The sequence below is a fragment of the Astyanax mexicanus genome, chromosome 7 (genome assembly GCF_023375975.1).
Source record: "Astyanax mexicanus isolate ESR-SI-001 chromosome 7, AstMex3_surface, whole genome shotgun sequence".
Taxonomy (NCBI): domain Eukaryota; kingdom Metazoa; phylum Chordata; class Actinopteri; order Characiformes; family Acestrorhamphidae; genus Astyanax; species Astyanax mexicanus.
The window spans coordinates 127,148-149,707 of NC_064414.1; the positions used below are offsets into that span (position 1 = coordinate 127,148).

At 39.7% G+C, this 22,560-nt stretch overlaps 1 protein-coding gene across 1 annotated transcript in view; it reads left to right on the top strand.

Moving 5' to 3' along the window:
- Positions 1 to 543: 543 nt before the first annotated feature.
- Positions 544 to 22,560, top strand: part of cdh23 (cadherin-related 23) — a 277,788-nt gene continuing 255,771 nt past the window's right edge. The window contains exon 1 of the mRNA XM_049481005.1: positions 544 to 627. The gene's annotated coding sequence lies outside the window, so the exon portion shown is untranslated. The remainder of the gene's footprint in view (positions 628 to 22,560) is intronic.

The following is a 22,560-nucleotide window of genomic DNA, read 5'->3' on the forward strand; positions in this document are numbered from 1 at the left end:
TCCAATTCCTGTGATTTGATTGGTTCATTGGAAAACTAGTTAGTTGGGCAATTTTGTACTTTGCATTTTCAGAATGATCTTCCTCACTGATGGTTAGCTAGCTATTATTTTAACCTGGACACTCAAAAACTCTATAAAACAAATATACAATATATTTACATATAAACACTCCACCAACATCCTTTGAAAACAGAAAAAAATATATAATTAGGTAGGAGTTCTGTGCTTTGTTAGCTAGTCGCTAGGCTAGGCTAGGCTAGCATAGCTAGCTATAACTATCTCAGCAGCAACGGTCGGTTTACAGCGCTGCACGCGCCTTAATTTTTCCCGCCGGTATTCGCACATATCCCGCCTCCTGCTCTCTGATTGGCTGACCTCGTCCTTCCTCCCACACTAGGACTGGCCGATTTCATAAACCACTTGTGTGCGCGGACAGCTCAGCCAATCCTAGCGCACGCGGGCGGGTAATGTCTGAAAACGGGTGGGAAACAAAAAGGACTGGGAGGAAAGAGGGCGGGAAAAGATGCTGAGGGAGGGAGGAAGGCGGAGGACCCGAACACCGAGCAGCGGCAGCGGCAGCAGCAGCGGCGGGTCTCCCAGCCTCACCGGCTCAGGACGAGGCAGCAGGTAAGCCGGGAGAGTTTATTACCCTGCGGGGAAAGAGTTCAGCCCGCGACTAAACCCAGTTTACCTTCACTGAGAGATTTACACTGTTGCTCATGTTCGCTGCAAACAGTAACCACACAAACTGTGCTGTTAGAATTAAACGGGAATGAATTATAGCTAATATAACTGAATGTAAACAGAGACCAAAAAAGACAGGAGACACTAATAAGTCTGTTTATTTACGCAGTTTATTATGTTTTTGAATGCCGACAGACACTGATGCGTTTATAAACTTTTTTGGGCTGCATTTATTTTCGTTTGTTTTAATTTTCAGTATTTTGTTGTTATGTTTTTTTATTTGTAAACGATTTTTTTTATATATTTAGCTAAAGCTAGCTGTTTTATTTTTCTACCTTCCGAGGGTTCTGTGTTGGATTCTTACCTGTTTGGGGCTCTGTCTGCCGTGTATTAGTTCTGTGCTTGCAGTGTGTTGGTTTTCTGCTTTGTTAGGTTTTTGGGTTCTGTACATTGCTGGTTCTGTGCTCTGTGTTGGTTCTGTGCTCTGTGTTGGTCCTGTGCTCTGTGTTGGGTTCTTCCCTGTGTTGGCTTGGTTGTGGCTCGTGTTGATGCCTCTCTAGGTGTCGGGTGTAGTTCTGCGTCTCGTGTATCGCCGCGCGCCCTTTATTTATTTATTTACTGATATCTGAGCCACCTGAGCGCTCCCGCACAGTCATCCTTACGCACCATGTGCCAGGTGAGCTAACCGCAGACCGAGGGCTCAGCTGACATGCCCTCGAGAGCATTTGGTCTTTGGGTAACAGTAGCGACCAGAGCTGCTCCTGAAGACCTGCCCAGCACCCCTCAATCCGGGGCCCTGAAGGCGATAATTAGATGGATCAGGTGGGGTCGATTAGAGTTGGAGATCAGGTTTGCTGGAAGGTCGATCTCCAGGAGACAGGGTTTGGTGATAATGGACTGGTGATAATGGACACGGTGTGGTGTGGTGTAGTGTAGTGTAGTGTAGTGTAGTGGAACTGTCTTTTACAAAAACATTAATTTAGCAAAAGTCTGTATTGAGAAGAGTATTTTAATCTGTGGTGATTTACAGTCAGCACTGCACCACGACTAAAGCTAAGACCAGGAAACCAGCCCATATAGCACTGAAAACATAAAGGGTTAAATTCAAATCCAAAAACATTAGCTTAACCCAAAGCATTGAATTAACTGTATAAACTGAACATTCTTGGACCTATTCAATTAATGTCTAAAGAGTTTATTGTAATTAACTTTCACAGTTCATTCAGTCTAAAGATTTGAGTTAACTCTTCCTTCGTTTAATTAATACATAAAGGGTTAAATTCATTTTATAATTGTTCAGTTAGGTTGTGAAGAGTTTAGTATATAAATTAGGATTAAGAGTTGAGTTAAATATATTGTATATTTTATACCAAAAGAGTTTAATTATTTGCAATAGTGTTGAATTAATACCTAAATAGTTAAAATAAAACAAAAGTTTTTAATGGGTCAGATTTACTCCACCTGTGAATTTGAATCTCCAGTAGTATTCGATTAGTAACCAAAGGGTTGAATTGACTCCTACAATTTTTAATTAATGCCTAAGGTGTTAAATTTGTTAGCGTTCAGTTAGTTTCTAAAACGCTGTTTTTTAATATTTATTTTATTATCTAAACAGCTGAATTAACTTTGTTTAAATAATATCTAAAGGTTTTAGCTTTGGGGGGAGCATGGTAGCATCACAGGTACTGCGCTTGCACAGCTGGAGGCCTGGAGCTGTGGGTTTGATCCATGAGTCTCCATCATTGTATATGAGGTGCCCTCTCCCTGTGTTCGGACAGGGTCTCCTCTGGGTTCCAAAAATATATAGGGTATGTGAATTACTACATTGCAAATTGCTAAAGTGCTATGATACATTACCCCTAGGTGTGATTGTGTAAACGGATGGTTATTTGTGGTACATTGCAGTGCAAGGCCTTGTTGCCCCCCCCAACGACGCTGACCAGAAAGAAGCAGATAAGAAGATGGGTGGATTTAAGGGTTAAGCGTTGAGCAGTTTGCTCTGCAGAGTGCTCTATAAATTCTCAAACCACATATTGTGCAGCCCTACTTTAATGTTTGGTAGTGTAATCTATCTTTATTTTCTCTTTGCGCAGTCACATATGTAGCCTGAATATTCACCCACACTGATATGGCCAGTTAATCTGTCCATTTCCAATGCGGCATGAATGTTATAAAAATGGAAATGGTTAGGACAGCTAATGTTTTATCATTCGGATAAGGGTTCTTCCTAACAAAGCGGGTGGGTAGAAGCTGTTGAAGTCTGAAGGCTTTTTAGGCTTTCTGTTTTTTCTATGGCTCTCTTAGATTCCTGCAAAAGGATATAGTGTTCCTCAGAAGAGCTCCAGAAAGAGCTCCAAAAACTTGAATTACCACAAAGCAGCCACGTTGTGATCATCAGACCCTGTGTAAAAAAAAAAAAAAAGAAGAAATACAATATAAGCGGTTGTTAAAATGACCTACCAGATGCTTTTTTGACCTCGTTCATAAAGCCTGAGTGGGACGTTACAGAACACATTTTGACCCACATTTGTGAAAAGAAGTCAATGCTAGTTGTTTTGTTTCAGAGGGCTTTTTACTGTTGAGACACTTGAATCGATTTTTCACAGCAACTCGCTCACTCACACAGGCAGAGCCCAGCTGGAGATGCTGTATGGCCCAAGGATAACTCCTATCACAGAGTTAGTGTGTCAGAAAGTCTTCTCTTAGATTCAGATCTCCAGAAAGTATTGCATTGAGTTTACTTGAGATATTTTAAATATAAATTTTTAATTATTTAATACATAATTTTTAACAATCATTGCATATTCACGGATAAGGTACTGTTATAATCTCTTATAAAGGGTTTTTTTGAGTGATACCATTGAAGAGCCCTTTTTACTTAAAAAAATGGTTGTGTGAGTGTGAAGAAAGTTTCACTTGATGGTTCACACATCTCTTCATCACTAGTATTTTTTTTTTTTTTTTGGTAAGTTAGTTCTTCTATTGCAGGGATGCTTATCCCTGCTCCTGGACAGCTACCACCCTGGAGATTTCAGATCTGTCACACAAGTCCATATGTCTGTAAACCAGTTATGTTCAGACTACACAAACCAGATTTTTGCATTTAGATTGTGTCCAAATATTCACTTTGTATGTTTTTACAATGCAGACTCTTTAATTTACCTTCTGGGAACTCTCCTCAGTGCTGGACAATAACGTGTGGGCACCAGATGGAGCTTTGAACACTGTTGTGAAAACAAAGTCTCTGATCTGCATTGAGATTAAATAGCTGATATCTGATCCTTTAAGATATACCTGGATCAACCCAGTTCCAAATCACTGGATTGGATTGGGACATCCCTAGTTTAAAGTCTTGATTCCACTCATTAATCAAATAGAAAATAAGCTTTGCAGCCACTTTGGGTTTGTTGCAAATAAGACTTGTTCATAGTAAAAGTCAAAATGGTATAATTAACCAGTAGGCTCAGTGGGTTATATATGAGTGAATGAGGTGCATTAGCATCTGTGTTTTTCTGTGATGTTGAGACTAAAACCTTCTCTGACTGAGTAATTCACATCATGAGTCTGTCACTCTTTCCAAATCCACTCTGAAAATAAGCATTGAGATGATGAAGAGTGAAAAAGAGAAAAGAGAGAGAGAAGGATGCTGAAGAAGCGAGAGAAAGGAGCGATCATTTGAAATGAAGGCTGGATATCTGGCAGGTATTTTGAGTGGCAGGCACAAATGAAACGCTATATCAGGGGAAAGCGGTTTGAATTGCAGATACAGTGGCATCGTCCAAACACACTCCTTACAGTGAGACAGAGGGAGGGGAGAGGCTGGGTGATGTGATGTAATGACTTGAGCATCATGTGTTCGATATGTTCGATATGCTTTTGAACATGCTAATGTGAAAATTGTCAGTACTTTAAAATAAATTCTTAATTTTTTTTTTAGTATACAAAAGAGGCTTCCTATAGCTGCTGCAGGCCAGACTGAAGCCAGACTGCCAGACAGATTGAGATATGTTGAATTTTATATGTAGGTTTGTCGATCCTAGTGGGTTAAATGTGCTTCAAACGATTCTGAAGAACAACAGTCTATGTTTAACTGTCTGTATTTGAACTTTCTGTATTTGCCAAATGTCAAGGGTGGTATGGGGTCCTGTGATTTTTTAGTGTCCCATAGAAGCTAAAGAGCACCGCTCTGAGCTGTGGGGTCTGTGTGTGTGTGTGTAGAGCGTGTGTGTAGAGCGTGTGTGTAGAGCGTGTGTGTAGAGCGCGTGTGTGTAGAGCGCGTGTGTGTAGAGCGTGTGTGTGTAGAGCGCGTGTGTGTAGAGCGCGTGTGTGTAGAGCGTGTGTGTAGAGCGTGTGTGTAGAGTGTGTATTGTGATATTAATTTAGGGCCATATCGTCCACCCCTACACTACACTGTGGTCAGCAATAGCTTATACGGTTTATTCCCGTCACACCGTGGATCGAGGAATGTTAAATTCCTGCACAAGTCAGACAAGGAATGTCCTATTAATCTGGCAACCCACTGTCATGCATCGCTCCAACTCAGCCCAGATCATCCAGCCCTCAGGAGCTGCAAATGAAGGAGGGTGTGAGAAGGTGATGATCGAGATAAAGAGGTTAGGGGATCAGTGAATAATAATATACAACACTGACTCTTGTTGGAAGACCCTGTACCTGACACCTCTCTCTTGTTTGGTTAATTCATCTCTTTCATCTCTCTCTCTCTCGATCACTGCATCCCTCCATCCCGGTGGCACGTCTGTGTGAGGTCATTAAATCAGCCGGCTCACTCAGGCAGAACAGAGGGAATGAGGGGACAGAGGGTGCTGGTGTGTGTGTGTGTGTGTGTGTATGTGTGTGTATGTGTGTGTGTGTGTGTGTATGTGTGTGTATGTGTGTGTATGTGTGTGTATGTGTGTATGTGTGTGTATGTGTGTGTATGTGTGTGTGTGTGTGTGTGTGTGTGTGTGTGTGTGTGTGTGTGTGTGTGGTTTAGGAGATGGCCCTTTTGCTCGGCCCAGTGCATTAAGGTCGGCCTTTCTGTCCTTCCAAACCATCGTAGGAGGCAACCTGCGAGTGACATGAAATACTACACAAATCAGCATGTCAGTAGGGTTCTGTACACATTCAACCTTATAGAAGTCAGAAGAACACGTCCCAGAAGTGCTATAGTCGCTTCATTATGTGTGATTGGGTTCCTAATTGAGCACAGCTGTGGATCGGACATCACGCTCATTTCAGCAAGCTGTGTGCTGCTCAGAAATGCAAACGGAAGCTGGTCATGCTATGGAAATGTAGGAGCCATATCAAGAGCTAGTTTGGATAGAAAGCTTTATTGAGTGTGTTTAGGTCTATTATGAAAGTATACTAAGAGCATTATTGAGAGCTCTATTAAATATAAGACATTAAAGGTGACACTGCAGTGTACGTTACAGGTGCATTACAGCAGTGTAGGAGCATCATCAAATGTTCATTTGTGTATAAAGTTTAATGGTTGATTTTGGGACAGCACAAGGCTTGTCTCGATAATTACGTTACAGACTTATACTCATTATGTAAATTAACATGGCGTGAATACGTTTTCCCGTTTTTTATTTTTTTGCCCGTTGTTTTTACTTTTGTGTATTTATAGGAGACAATATTATTAGACAGTTGCACTGTGCAGTGAGTTTAAATTCTGCCTCCCTGTCAGAATCTGTGTTTGTCATGATGTATATCGACTATAGCATATTCCCCTCAGGTTTCGGCTATTTCTGTTTAATAAGGGTTAATCTACAGTTACAGTAGATGCAGGAATTGGTTGTACCCACACTGCTGCGTGACGTACCTGCATGTGAACGAGACTCTACTTCTGTTATTTAATGGGTGATGATTCTGACCATGGTTCATTTGATTTTGATCGAAGCCACCTCTGTCGATCAGATCAAATTTTGGTTCTCAGATCCAGTCTGTTGGCAGCATCTTTCAGAGCAGCTGCTTTTGATTGACAATGTACAGGAGAATGTGTGCTAATGGATTATTGTCCAGTAATCAATCCTTATCTACAGAAATGTTTATTTGCTTATAAGTAAGTTGCAGGTGGTGAGACAGCAGGAAGACAGCCTGTGAGAGAGAGAGAATGACAAAGGAAGTTGTGTGTGAAAGGTACTTTGTGAACAGCCACTCCTGTTGAGAGTATAACTCACAACTGAAGGATTTACAGCGTTCAATTACAGCCCCGCTCATAAATAATCAGAGAGAGGGTGACCATAATACCCAATCACTGTTAGCTTTACAGCATGACAAATCCTTGTTGTTGGTATTTATGTACAGGACGCAGCCCTGGGGAGCTCTGTGTGTGTTTGTGTCTGAGAGAGAGAGAGAGAGAGGGAGAGAGAGAGAGGCAGGGAGAACCAGAAGCATTTGTAAAATATTGTTTAAACAGTATTGTAAAATATAAAAGGATACTTTTGTAAGTATTTTCGGTTTAAAAGTGTATATTATGCTGGCTGCTGGGGTTTCAGAATGCATAAGAAAACAAATGTCGTAAACATGTACTGTAAATATAGACCTGTAGCCTGTTCGAGTACAGTTTATTTTATAGTCATTCCACAATGAAATAGATGTTTTTCAGGTTGGTCTATCCTTGACTTCTTAGTTCAGTTTAATTGGTACAGTGGGTTTAATTTGGAGTTTATGTTCGGGTTTAGTGCGATTTGTTTGCCAAGACCCTTGAGAGAAGGGATGTGATTATAGTGAAAATGTGATCTGACCTCAATCCAACCCACCTAGCAGGTTTACTCCAAAAGTACTCTGCAAGCCAAACTGCATTTAGGCTGGAATTTTCCCAGAAAACGACTTTATCTATTAATGCATTTTATCTCGGCCATTGCTCTAACTCTAGAACACAGGACTTTCCATATTAGCTTTTGTGCTCTGCCCCAGACAGGTCTGACCAATAAGCAGAGAGAATTTTCTCGTGGTTTGTTCAGATGCATTTTGGTGCCCTTCTATGTTTTCCTCTGTTTGACCAAAACAAAGCAACTTTAGGTGTAAACATTAAAACTTTAAGCGTTTTAAAGTCACTAATACATTTTATGAGTTTTGGGGTTGATTTTGTAAGGAAGTGGCACAGCAGATAAACCAAACCCAGATAATGTATAGCAAGTCATGGGTGCTACAGTGTTTCAGGTTGTTGCTGTGGCTGTTGCCAGTTAATTTAGGTGTCATGTCTTTTGCTCAAGTGTTGCCAAGTGGTTGTTGTGGAACACCATGTGGTTAGTCGAGTATTACTAGTGGTTTTGTATCATCAATATAGGAGTGGGGGGCACAGACCTGTTGTCCCATATATTTATTTTTAGATGTACCCTAAAGCTTTACTAATTGTAATGCTAGTTGTTTTCTGTGTACGCCTTCCTTCAGCCATAAGAGTGATTCTGTCAGGCAGCCCCTTTAGCCAGGGCTGCACAATTAGACGCGCTGTGTTTTTACAGAGAAAGTGCTCTGTGAACATATTCTCATTTACAGACATGCCCTGGGAAATTGAAGCAGTGTGACAGGGCTTTCCCCTCGAGAGCACTTTCAGAGTAAATGCCTTTCTCTCAGGCACAATTGCTGTGCTCTACAGGCATGGGCATTTAATCTGCAGCCCTTCTACAACAAGGTCAACTTTTTTTTGTAATAATTCTCCTTTCACTTTACGGCGCAGTGTGCTCGTAACAATGCAGTAGTATGCTACTGTACCACATTCATTCTTGTTCTATATTGTTAAGAGGAATATTGCAAACAATACCATAGTTCATTCAGTACTGAAGCACCACACATAAGCTGCAAATGAATGAATTCCTGACCGTATGAATTTCACACTGATTTTAGATGGCAGTAAAAGTGTGTGTATGAGCAGTTGGCCTCCAGTGCTCTTTTTTGGCTTGTTGACCTTAATCAATAACGTTGTGCTGGGAAACATTTACAGGGATTCCTTATTGATCCAGGCAGTGAGGGGAAACCTGACTAATCATGCTCAGGATAAAACAGGGTACTGTAGAAGATCCACTTTAGGTTCACTGAAGAACCTTTCAGTGTATGAAGTATGAAATTACGTCAAAATATTTCATTCTTTATCTGTTACACTTTATTTCATTGTTTAATACAGATCCATTCCAACAGTTTTCAACAGTTTTCAACAAGACAATTCAAAACCACATACAGCACACATTACAGAGGCAGTCTGAACCTGTGGAGAATTGTGAAGTTATAAATGTTAGTGACCCCATACGACCCAAAAATGTTCCAGAAATGTGATAAAATAATACAAAACCTGAATTTGCTTAATATTCTCTGTGGTTTTAACTGTTGTGAGAAGGAATGGCAACAACACAGTGGTAAATGCTTCACTGTCCAAACCTCTTTTTTGAATGTGTTTAAGCTCTGAATTAATGTATATTAATAAATAAAATTAAGTTGAGCAGACAAAACATGAAATATCTTGGGTTCATACTGTCTGCATTAAAAAAAAGCCAAAGGAAATGTAAGAAACTCTGTTTTCCATTATGTCCCAGCCTTTTCTGATTTGGGGTTGTATTACACAAGAACACTGTGTAAATGTACTTTAACAATACTTTCTAAAAAGATAAATTATTGAATAACTTTATTAATTTATTATTGAGTGAAATATATGAAACTGAGAAGGCTGTTTTATATTAACAAGTTTTCATAACACAAATGAGACCTGTTTCTTAACCAAATACAAATAATGAAGTTGATGAGTGCTCCTTTATCTGATGTTGATTAAATGGTCAGTGAATTTGGTTATGAGTGATTGGTGTTTTCTGTTTAAAGTAATTTTAACTGTAAATGTTTGGATAATTTTAATGCACTTTAGTAGTACTTTATTTTGTCCTTTTTCAAACAATACCACAAGCTGGAGGAGTTAAGGGTTAAGAGAAAGAGCGGCGAGCTGCCGACCCCCGGTCTAGATCAGGGTTAAGAACACTGAGCATCAACAGCTCTGTTCTGTTTGCTGTTTGGGCCTCAGCGCAAATGCAAAAGCTTTGTGTCAGAGCTTCTGGAATTGATGGGTTTATTGCATCCATGGAGCTTTTCCATATGACAAAGAAACGAGCTCCTCCTTTCTTTCTGTTTCTCTCTTTTCTCAGCCTTCTGACAGTTTGTTTTGCAGAGAAATGATAGAGCAAACACAGAAGCCCATCCTCTGCGGAGTGAGGGATGAGAGAGAGTACCCTTTCCAACTCTCCCCTCATCTGACAGCTTTATTGATCCGTGCCTTTTAGTCAACATAGTCTGGATCACTCGTCCACCTCTAAATTTTATTCTTCAAAAAGACAAAAACAACATTCACCAGCAGAGAGCACGCGAGAGTATTAGTGTTTATAAATATGGAAATATAATGTAGAGAGATGTACTTACTACACTCTGCATGAGGCCTGTCAGGATAATTCCATTATTGATTTAATGTACAATACATGCACATTAGTGCAGTTAATGTGTTTATTAGCTCCTATTGTCCAGTTTAACCCCCGAGCTGCTGCGAGAGTCAGCATGCACCGCTGACAGAACTAACCGTGCAGAACTGAAGTAAATGTGACGAGAGCACTGCCTGAGACTGAGAACAAATACTACAGATTTGTGTCTGTTAAAGTGACCAACAGCACAACAGCACCTGATCAGTAATAATATAATTAATAATATAATTAAGTTGTCTGACAGCTCAACTACAACTCATTTTAACTGTTTTATGCAGCTAATCTGCTCCAGCCAAGGCTTTCTATGACATCATTTCTAGGTGTAACCTCATATTTCTGGGGGACAATAAAGGGTAAACTAACTGGTGGAGTTAGACTCTGGAGATAGAAAGATGACATTGTTTTGAGATCGTAAAGTATGGGAATGACAACAGCCATTATAAAGAAACACTGTCCTTTTCTGAAATATATAATCACCTCTGTGGAATATGTTTTAGACGTTTTGACAGTCCCACGTGGTCTCAGTCATCACTGATTTCTTTAAAATTACATGGCCGTCAGCGTTGCATAAATATTTGTTCATTAATTGATTTTCTCCAGCTGTTTCTTTCCCTGTCATTGTGGCGCCTTGAGCCGATCGGTTAATTTTGTGTATAAGACTCTTGAGTAGAAGAATCCCAGCAGGTACATGTTTTAGTTTTACGCACATCAGTATCCCTGTGAAGTAATTAGTCAATCATAATTCCATTTGGCATGTCCTCCCAAGATCTGGTGCGTGGCTCGGTGCATTGCCCTGAAGTTGCTGTTTTATTTTTTTATACTGTAGAAAGCGTCACTCATGAGTCTGCCAGCAGCAGCCTTCAGTTCCAATTCAGATCCACACTTGTGTTTAGTCTCACACAAACACATACACTCTCAGAATGAAAGGTTTCTAAATGCTTTTTGGCTTGGTTGCGCGGTTCTAAAAAGATGCTTTAATTAGCACACTGCAGAGGTATGTGAGTGTGAAGAACATTTTCAGTCAAAAGTTCTTAATGCAACATCCCAGAACTCCACCTCTTTACATTATGTGGACCTTATTTACAGTAATGTATATGACGTTCCTCATGGTCACATACCTGCTCTTAGTCTGAGTATGGTGGACACTCTTTCTGTGTAATAAATGCATTCTATTATTGTTTTGTATCGGAAACAGAGTAGTGCTTTCTGGAGCAGATAAAGAATCCTGGCTGTGTAGGCAGCATGTCTAAGGCCAGGTTTGGGCCGGAGGGTTCTAAAGCTCCCAGCATTGAACTGTGGAGCAGTGGACGTGTGTTCTCCCTTCTTCTATTGGATGGGATGAGTTGAGGAGTTGGGGATGAGTTGGATTGGTGATCATCCAGCATCCTGACCTCACTAACGCTCTTGTTGCCAAATCCTCACAGCAATCCTCCAAAATCTGAAGGAAACATTTCCCTGCACAGTAGAGACAGTTACTCTTCTAATTTCAGTATGCAGTGGTCAGTATTTACCAAACCCTCCAATGAAGAACAAACAGTGAATGAGTCAGTGAGGCTCCAGTGCAGCTGATGCTGTTATACTCATAAAGGATTTACCTCACAACTTACAGATGGATCTTCTACTAACTTTGCTGCTCCTGGTTCCAAATACTACACAACAACCTTCAGAGATCTTGTGGGTCAATGCCTCGAATAGTCAGATCTGTTGTGTTGGCACAAAGGGCACCTACTCTGTAATAAGCAGGTGGTGCTAATGTTCTGGCTGATTGATGTATATTGTTCTAGTGTACATTGTTTAGTGGTTCTTTTTATGAGCCATACAAAGATCATTGTTTATATCATTGTTTGTTCTCGGCCCTTACTGACAGTCCCAAACAATTTTCACACATCTAGATTTGGACTCCAGATATGAACAGCTTGTTGGGCACCTGCGAGACATCCGGGAGCTGTTGATCTTCATGATCTTTTGGATCATGATTTTGAAAAATTTACTGAGCTAGAGCCCAGTGTTGATTAAACAGTAATTTGCTTGTAATCTGTGGATTTTGTAGATAATCTTCCAAAATGTAAATTTTGTAAAACTGAAAGTGTGAACTGAGCTTAAAAGAATGAATTTAAGCCAGGCCCCTTTTACTGATTTGTTCACATATATGGACCCTATGGACTTGGAGTGAATAGTGCATTTTGAAATATTAAGTCTACTTAGACTCCTTTACAAAAAATAATGTTTTAAGAGCCGCCCACTGGAAGGCGATTTAGGGAGCCAGCAGTCGTTCTGTGGCATCACTCCAAAGAACCCTTTTTGTCACCTTCATTTTCAGGAGTGCAGCCTCCTAACTATGCCACCCCTCATGCAGACCCCATCTACTCTCTCTCTCTCTCTCTCTCTCCCTCTCTCTCTCTCTCTCTGCGGGAGACGCACTAGAATTCATTCATTCCTGCAGTTTGTTTTGAGAGGATGAGGCGAAGAAGAAGGAAATGGAGAGAGACAAAGAGTGCGGCGGCTCCTACAGAGATAGCTGGGGCTTGAGCGATGGTGACAGGGCAAATGGCAGAGTGACACCTCGCTGAGACTCCATCCTGTCCCGATAATTGCCGTCACTGCAGGTTTTCAAAACACTCAAGCACACACACACACACACACACAAACAACCACACACACGCAAACAAACGCACCTTGGAGCGCAGACACACACCCTTACACAGTCCAGACACTGAAGCACCTCACAGCTAATTCCCACACGTGCGCATATGTGAAAAAAAGAGGTAAACACTACAAGAGGTATACACTCAGTGTGCTCTTCTGGAACACACACACACACACACACACACACACACACTTTTGAGCTGTCACTGTTCCCAGTGTTGGTTTACAGGGCCCCACTGTGGAGTGTTTGTGTTAGATTTGCTTCTTGGCTGTTGTAGCAAAGCCTCAAACTCTGCAGATCTGTCAGTTTGCACTCAGAGAGAAGAACACCAGTTCCACACACAGCAGAACACAAGCAGAGCTGGGTAGTAAAGGAACACATGTAACTGTTTGTAGTAAAGATTAAAAAAACTAAAACTGCAATGTGTTATAGTTACAGTGAAAATGTAATTACATTACAAATTCAGTTTAAAACCAATAAGTGGTGCAAAAGTGAAATTACAGCACAGTATAACAGAGACAGCAGCATTGCTTAAATTGTGACCATAACCAGTTGTCTGCAGGAATTCATTGATTGCAGCATTGATATCAAAAGCTCCACCATCGCCAAGCTGTATTTTAATTAGACAATTGATGTCTTAAGTGTGTAATATAATATAATATAATTTGATATAGAACCAACCACTAAAACAATCCTGATTATTGACCCTGCCGTTTTCTCAGTTAGTACTTTATTTATGTAAGGGTTTGGTAAACAGTTTTTAGTTAACGATAAATCTTACGTATGGGTTAACAATGTTATCACAATATGATAATAAAACATTATCAATTTGCTCACCTTTAGAGAGCACATATTAATCATCATTCAGCCACCGTTTCTTCTGAATTCATACTGAACAGAATCGCTGTTCGTTTGTGATCAGGGTTAATAAATGATTGATCTTTTATTGGAGTCCGAGGCGGCGTGTGCCTCTGGTTGAGTCCTGTGAAAGTGTGAGGATCTTGGGGGAGGGTGTCTGTCTGAGTCGAGCTCTCTGAGGTTAAGTCCCGTCAAAGACAATCCCACTGCAATCAATAATATCAAAGTGGGAGTTTTTAGGGGGAACCACTTCAGTACAGAGAGAGAGAGACAGAGAGAAAGGGAGAATGAGAGAGAGAGAGAGAGAGATTTCATTTCGCCCAAAGTGTACCTTATTCTGCACCACTGAGCACAGAGAACCGACACCAGACGTTCTTCAAACTTTTTTTGTTTGGACCCGTAAGCCATATTTATCACATAATGATGAGTGTTTATAAAATTAATTGATTGAGTGGGAACATCACCATTACCAGATGGCTTTTGGAGGATATTAAGCTTTTATGGAACTCTAAATTGAAACTTATTACAATTTTAGCTATGTTGATAGCCTGGATAAAGTTAATATGAAAAGTTTAACAGCCCGTGTAAAGGATTACTGATGATGATGTCCTTTTTTCTAATGGCTTTTTCAGGAGGGAACAAACTGTTTAAGGTCAGTGTTGTTTTGAGGTCAGTCACTGTAAATAAATTGGGAAAAGTGAAAGTTGTGTGGAGTTTGCTGGGCTATAGGACAATGGCTTTCTATTAATTAACATTTTAAATTGATGGAGTTTTTGTAGGCCTTCAGTAAAGTTCTAACATTCAGAAATCTCATGCAGGGCCTGTTTTCCTGAAGCAGTTAGTGTTTAACAGCATGTGTGCTTATTCTCCACACCGTCACAGTGCCTGCAGGAAATACACGATATTCGGGTAAATACCATAAACATTTGCCAGCACATGTGCCTCTCAGAAACCCTAAACTGTTAAAAGCCTCTGGATTGTTATGGTACTGTAGTAATAGTTGGGGGTGTAGTGTTTCTCCTCTGCTCTTCTTCATTGTAATGAGGTAAGCTGTTTTATTGAAATCCGGCCATTGCAGTGCGTACAGTATATCTAAACAAAAGATGTTGTTTGCACAATTCTCAGGGTGTCCACAGTGCAGTGCATGAGTCACTTGTTCTGTATTTAAACATTCTGGCAGCATCTTCTCCACAGATACAGAAGAGCTGATCCTGAACACAAGTGCTGATCACCTCTGGACCTCAGGTCCCCTAAAAAAACATATCACCATATCATGACGGATTTGTTGTTGTGTGCGTTTATAAATATTATTATATATTTAATATTATATATTGTATTATTATATTGGTTAAACTGCGGTTTAATTAACACACTGCAGCTGTATTAACTATAGGGGGTAATATGCATAAACCGATGGTACAGAGCGTAGCTTGCACAACTGTAAATTCAAATGAAATGAAAAGAAACCTGCGATACTCTGATGTTTTTTGTATACCAAACCATGAGGTGTGAACCTGAAATTTGTGGGGTTGGCTCTCGCACAGGTGATTGTCTGTGATGAATTTTGCTGTGTTTTAGGCTTAGTAACTACTATAGATTATTTAGTATAAGATATAAACTCAAAGTGCCTGTGTGCAGCAAGACGTGACATTCTGTTCATTGTAGTAAGAGGAGCTGGTTGGGTTTCATGAAGCTGGACTTTTTCAGAAGCCCTGACCTAGTTGAACATGTTGTGTGAGACAGGTCCACGGGCTGGTCAGCAGGACGTGTCTTTGTGGTTTAACTGATGTCGAGTCCATCTTTGATTCTTAGGCTGCACTTTGTCTCGCCTGTCACTGTGTCTTTCTCACAGAGGGTGAGAATTTACTTCCAGAAGGAGGAAAGAAGACCAGTAACAGGGCTGATGAACGGCAGCGGAAGAGTGGCAGTCGGGAGGTGGGAGAGAGAGAGAGAGAGAGTGTAAAATGCAGGAGACAGAGAAAGGAGATGAAGAGGAAGAATGATGGGCTGATGAGTAGTGGCTTTGACAGAGAGGAGGAGAGGAGCAGGGAGAGGGGCTCATGTCGGTACCCGGGGCAAAGGAAGGAGTTAGAGGTCCTGCCGCTCTCATGGGTTTCCGACTTTAATGGCTTCAGGCTTGACTGGCGGGTCAGAGGCACGTATCATGTAGAATTGAATTTTCTTCGCATTTTAGAAATACAATGTAGTTAGATGTGGCATGTGAACATAGTTTTAAAACACACTGTTAAATCCCTGATAGGTGATTCAATAGCATTAAATATTTGGTTCCAGTGGTGCCTGTAAATGGATGGGCTTAGGCAGCAAATGAACAGTAAGTTCTTGAAGGTAAAGTATTGAAGCAGGAACATTGAAACTTTGGCAAACATAAGACTTTTAACAAAAACCTATCTGTGATGGGGAGAAGACTGGGTCAGAAAATCTCTAAAACATCAGGTAGATCTTGTGATAAGCACCAGGAAGGAGAATTTGTGAACTGCTGTCACTGATGCTTTGATGGTCAAAAAGACCCCACTTTGCAGTTAGTTTTGGTTATTGGGTTTCTTTGGGTGTGAGTCTGGCATTTGGGTCAGTGATTTTTTTTATCCAGCGATTTGTCTTTCCAGGTGTTGTGCCCATTCTCTGATTTCTTTGTTCTAAAACCCAAAAGTTTTCACTTTTACTGCAAAAATGTAAAGGGTTTAGTTGATCTGGAATGAAACTTCTATATTTGATTGAACGATAATTTGGTGTAGACTACAGTCTGCACATTCATTTACTCCTGACATTTTGATTTGGACCAAACTGAAATGTCAGAAGGTTCAGACCAAACACAGTAGATATAAAAGCACCCATAAATATTCTAAAGCGTTAGTCTTAGTTGCAGATAACAGGAGTCCTGTTCTTACCTCTGAGTGTGTGTTGGCTGCAGTTGGAAAAAAGATTGTGGGTGACTTCACATATATCAGAGGAGGCATACACTTATCCTCACCCTCCTAATGTCAGGAATCATAGAGGGAGTCCTAGTGAGTGGGTAAGTTCAGAAAATCGTTAGGCATGTTATGTTAATGTTATGGCTTATTGGTGTAGATGACACAATAAAGAGACAAGACAGAATAATTCAGAATACAAAAATAAGTTATGTGAAGCATAATCTCACTTAAAGCCTGTAAATGGACCACAGAGAAAAACTAAAATACAGAAAACTGTAGGCTGAAAGCATTTCTGTTCACAAGGCTAATTGTGTTTTAGGTGTAACATTGTAATTCTCCACACATTCGCTCACTCTCCCTGAATGTAGAACGCAGATCCATCTCAACAATTAGCAATTAAAATCAGATTAGTGTTACACCAAACGAGATGCAAATCAATATACAGCATTTGCCAAGTTTGGAACAAATCATGTTGATATCTTAATAAGAGTGAGAGAGTGTAGAAACAGAGAGACTGGGCAAGAGTCCCTGCAACACATTTACATCCTCAGTGATCCAAATTACACTACTTCTGGCTCTGATACATAATGCAATAAACATGATGAAAAATTTCATGTTGGGAGTGTAAAAACACAGCTATCGTAAAACACGAGGTAGAGGTGTTCTGGGAATTCTCATTTGTCAGATGGCCAAGTGATTCCATTTCTGTGTCTAGAAATGCAAACATTTAACTGACCAAATTAAAACATGTTTTCATTACTAAATCTGTCGCCAGCTTACAGTTCAGACGGGTTTTAAGAGGAATTTATACATATGTGACTAAATTACATTTTCTGTACTAAATGTAAAAATTTAGTTACTAAACATAAATTAACCTACACCTCAAACTCAACCTAACCTTAAAATTCACCCCAACCTACACTTTACCTAAACCTCAACCTAACCTTAATTTACACCTCAGCTTCAACCTACACTTTATCTACACCCAAACCTAATATTAACTTAAAATACCCTAACCTACACTTAACCTACTACACCTCAAACTACACTAAACCAACTACAACTCATCATAAACCTAAACTTAATGTAAAATACCCTAACATAAGTTTAACCAGCTTAAACCTAAACATAAACCTAACCAAAGATACCTGAACCTAAATATTAACTTAACGTACACCTCAAATAACTAATTCTATACTAAACCTAAACTTAAACTTAACCTAAACCTATACTTAATTAAGCCTTTTAAGAATGTTGGAAGTGTCTTTGTGCTGAAGTAGGATCTTGTGCTCTTCTGTTGGACCACAGCACTGACCATTATATTTCTAAAGTATTTTCTGTCCAGGCTCAGCAGCTGCTAACAGTACACAGCCTTATTAGAGCAGGATGGCGTTTGCAGTCATTGATCTGAGGAGCGGAGCAGTGCAGGCTGGTGTTTGTGTAGTCTGGTTGTGTTTGGTGAGAGTAAGCATCGAGTGGAGTTGCTGAAGTCTCAGTTTAGCTTCAGCGCACAGACACACACACTGTCTGCTCCGGCTACCATCAAATCCATCACGTCCACTCATGCGACAGGGCTGGCACGGACATACTTCAGGGACGGGGGAGGGGAGGTTTCTGACAGTGCTTGCAGAGTGTCTGAGTGTACATGTTTGTGTTAAAAAGAGGTCAGAAAGAGCACTAAACTCCAGGCTCTTTCAGGCTATACATACGCTGCAGTGGAAAAGTATTGAGACAGTGGTTTACTCATTCTTTCTTCTGAAATCAAAGGCATTAAAAGAGTTTATCATGCTTTTGTTGTCTGTCCAGGAAATTTTGGAGAATTGCTTTGAGGATTTGATTGCATTCAGAATAAAGACCACTACTGATAACCGACTAGAGCTGGAGGTAATGATGACTAAATGTAGCTAAGTCCTTTAGTGCGCTCACTAAACTGCAGGTGAATCAAATAGAATCAAATTGAATCTTGGTTTGTTCAGACTTTGAACCTGAAAATGTTCTATTCTTCACTGAAATTGTGGTGATGTGATACTATTGTAGAACAGGGTTGCAGCGTAACCAGTTTCAAAGTATATCAAAGTATACACACTCAGTGTATTCTTATTACCGGTATTGGTGGAAAAAAGCAAGACATTATTATTGTTGTTAAGTTTGTGTCTTCTACAATAGTGTTGAGCATCAGTACATGCATAAGTGCATCTTGTCTAAATGTACCAAGACTGGAAACAAACCAGCCATGTCCATATGAGTGTCTGAACATCAGTGAGAACAGTCAATATCAGTCAAAAGGACCCGCTATAACAGGGTTAGCTGCAGTGTGACGCTGAAGGGCCTGTCAGTTCTGCAGCTTCTGCAGAAGGATCAGTCTTCTTTGTGATTGAGACTAATTCTATCTGTCATCCAGCCAGCATCAGCTATCCCACCTTTTGCAGTGCAGGCACTCAGCTCACTTTGGAGTCTAAGTGACGCTCTGTTCTTTCTTTGGAAGATTAAACCACTTTTTGTGCTCACAGATTCCTACTATAGGTTCCTTCAGAGTAACCGTATTGAAGGAAATAGTAAAAGCATGGTGTTTTCATAGTTATTCTGTCACGGGTGACTCATTGAATAATTCAATTGAGTGTGAGGATTTAAAATGTTTTCAATATTTCATAAATTTGATGTGTCTGATGTGCCAAATGTTTGCTCTGTGTCTAGCTAATACAATGTTTAGTTATGATGGACATATGATGGGGATGCTCACAAAATTTAAGTCGCTTTCTTCAATTAAACAAGCGAAAGAGTCTGTAAAGTGTGCCTCAAAAAACATAATTCAGTTAACTGTGTGCAGATTTAGAGCTTTATCTTTTAGATGTGTGATTTGATCTTGCTTGATCGTGGTCTGTGTTGTGCTGTTAGTGGTTAGTTGGTTAGCTATCATTCTGAAACTCTGTGTATCTGTACCGGAGGCTGGTTTAGCAAGTGAGCTTCAGAACAGAAAAAAGTGGTAGAATCTGTGTTTTTTCATTCTCTTATTCTTGTGGCAAATTAGCAAACAGCACTTCTAATGATTTTATTTATTTTCTTTTAGCCACTTGTTCATTAAGGCCAGATTTATAGAACCCTAACCCTGATCTCCTGTGGGGTCTGGGCCACTGAAGAAAGGGGTGAAATGAAGATAACGTAGTGAAACAGAAGGACCTCAGTCTGTAATTATAGAGCTACACAGATTATATCTTATAGGATCAACAGTGAGTGTAGACACATGGAAATGATGATGTAATGGCTGGTTAATGTACAACAGTTAAGTGTGTAAATAAATATGTCATTATTGTAATAAATCTGTTAAAAGTTGTTCAACAAAATAAGAGTAAAAACATGGGTGAAAAAGTGACAGTAAACTTTGTGGCTTTTTTGGCTTTATGCTCTTAATCAGCTATGATTTATAATGTTTTGTTGGACCGTTGGCCTCTGACCGGTGAAGCACGTGTAGCGGCGTCGGGTGACGGTGCAGAATGAGATACAGGTTGTGGTGGAGGGAGGGAGGGAGGGAGGGAGGGGTGGGTGTGCGGCTGTTGGAGCAGAGCAGGGCACTCCAATCATTATCACACCCAGGAAGCAACAACAGGCCAAATGAAAACAAATGCAACCATTTCTCTTTCTGTCTCTCCCTCTGTCTTTCTGTCTGTCTGTCTCTTCCTCTCGCTCGCCCCGGTTTTTCGCTCAGAATCCAATTCACTGCCAAGATTGCAGCTCTGACCCGCACCAGGGACCGACTTGCAAACCGAACTCTGTGTATTAGGCAGCCTGTTATTACATTTTGCAAAATCATATGCAGTTATTTTTCCCACTGTGTAATCTGCAGAGACTTGAACAGCCATGTGTTTTTCCCGCTTTTTGATTTGCACTCACTTTATATGAATTCTAACTTGTAGCTAAGGACTGAGGGTTGTTGTAAATTGGTAATTACATTTATCATACAGCATATCTACAAACACTTCCTGTGTTCAAACACTGACGAATAAACTGACCAAATTCTTTCTCTTATGGAAATTACATTTTTTAAATAATAGTAATAACTAGACATGTTAATTTTCTGAATGAAATGCATAAAGTTTATGCAGCTAAACGGTTGGAACAAAGGATGCAAAAACGGCAAACAGAAAAGTACGAGTCAGTATGACTGTAGATTAGAACTTAGAAACCTACCCTAAAGAATTACATGTAATTTGGTTTCTGTCAGGCAAATGAATGAAAAATGAATGAATGGGAGTAAATGGGAGGAACAAGGGAATAAACTGTGTCTATTTGACCAATTAAACTCTAGGCTTTGGCCATGGATGAAAATAAATTGCAATAAATTAGGAAAATGAGAGATGAATATAAAATGAGTGTGGTTTAAAACGATATTGAATTTATTTTTTGGGGGCTGTCCTAAAAAACTGGATTTAAAACGGTGTGTATCAGTACAGTACAATGCAGTACAATAGATTGTACACTTTTTTTAGCTGTTTATTTATCATACTGGACAGTGTGGGGATGATGCCGATATCTTGATAACTTTGTGAGGTTATGATGTGGATATCCTGCAGACAAGAAAGTAGAAGAAAGGAAGAATATTACTTTGCAATGCTCACCCATAATTATAATATAATATAGCACCTTGAATAATGAATGAAAAAGCAGCTTATATGACTCAATAAAAAGTGCTTAATGGAATATTTAAGTGAAACACTAAAGTATATGGAAAAAAAATAAGAGAATAAAAGATTAAAATAGAAAACAGTAAAGCTCAGCTGAAAACATTTAGTCATTTGATTCAGTGCTGAAACCATGCTCATAAACCAACATGCTAAAAGTCATGGGACAGCATTAGGTGAGGGTTTCATCTGACAGAAACCACTTCCACATTCACATATCCTGCAGATCAGTGCAGCGTTCTTTAGCTTCTATTGGACACAGTACTGATTAATAACTGATATACCAGCGTAATCAATAAATACAGAATAAAAGTAGTAGTAAATAGCGTACAAGTTTTCTTGTTTATCTTATTTTTTAAACTCGTAATGACCGGTATGCCTCATAAACATCAATGCTTTTAGAGTTCCTAATGTTTTGGTTATTAAACCAGAATGCTGCATAATGTGTTTAGCACTTTATATGCTTTAATCTCAGAACCTGATGATCCTAAAACTATTGGCAGGATTTGTGAGGCATCCGGAACATGGATGGAAGGTCCTCCACATTATAATCTTTAGAAATGATCAGAAGAGTGTAGAAGAAGCTCAGAGTGTAAAAATGCAGTGATTAAATTCTCTCAGAGCGAGGAGCGGCCGGAGGATCAGGTTGATTCACTAAATAATAAATCGATCCTGGACACTCAGAGTGGATCCAGTTTCTATCTAGTGGCTCTTTGAGTTACCTGTCCCATGGCTGGCTTCACACACACACACACACACACACACACACTGGCTGCTAGTGGTTCCCAAAACCTGTCTCCTAGTAACAGCCTGGCCTGCTCAGGTTATGGGTGTCCGATAAACCATTTAACTAGTAGTTCGGTGTCAGATTAAATGTCTAATATCTCTGCCATCTTACCTTACTTACTCTCACCTTAAATTAACCTCTTCCAATTCAGTGTGTTTCTTTCTTTTTATGATTTTTTATATCATAATTTTAATATTGAACACTATATTAAAGCTCTTCAGGAACACATGGAATTATTTTGTTCATTTTGTACATGTTTAATACTTTAGATTTTTCCAAGTAGCCATATTTAGTACACTCTTGGTATTTTAATCTCAGTGTCTTCATGAAGTAGAGTCACCTGGAAAAGATTATTTACCATCTTGAAAGAGAAGAGCATGTTATTCCACACCAATCTTTTGGTTTGTGCCCATGTGTGTTTTTATTTTACTTTATTAAACTTTAACTCTGTGCTATTTAAAACATTTACTTAGACACTGCTGCCACATCCTCCTGCCACATTTTAGTATTTCAGTTGGAA